Raw genomic sequence first — 540 nt, 5'->3', positions numbered from 1 at the left:
GGACCTCAAAGATCTTTTTTTTTTTATTATTATTATTTTATCATGAGGATGGAAATTCTCATTTTTGACCATGTAAGATGCACAGTTCTTTTCAGCCATAATGAACAAAACTGCAAGCAAATTATCAAAAATAATGAATGGATTAATATGAAATTGAAAATGACAAGAGGATTATTTTGTCTTCATTATCCTGTGATTTCAAATATTCATACCGTTGGTACAGATTTGCATTGTACTCCTCATCTTCAGCAGTAATTTTATTCCTCTACATGTAGAGAAATTATTCATTCTTGGAAATGTTGTCAGCTACTGCCAATGTGGTATACATTATGTAGGAATTTTGTTATGTTGTTGTGTAGCACTCAGCTCCCTGTTTTATCTCTTCAAGTCTCTGTTAAAAGCACCACTGTCATATTCACATTCAACACCGATTGAGGTGCTGCAAATTCGATGAACATCACTGAAAGTTTTTTTCAGTTCAGTTATGAGACAACACAAGTAAACAAATCCAGATCAGTGGTCCTCAACCTTTTTTTTTTG

Source organism: Larimichthys crocea, chromosome XIII, assembly GCF_000972845.2.
Source record: "Larimichthys crocea isolate SSNF chromosome XIII, L_crocea_2.0, whole genome shotgun sequence".
In the NCBI taxonomy this organism is placed as follows: domain Eukaryota; kingdom Metazoa; phylum Chordata; class Actinopteri; family Sciaenidae; genus Larimichthys; species Larimichthys crocea.
This window is presented reverse-complemented; position numbering follows the sequence as displayed.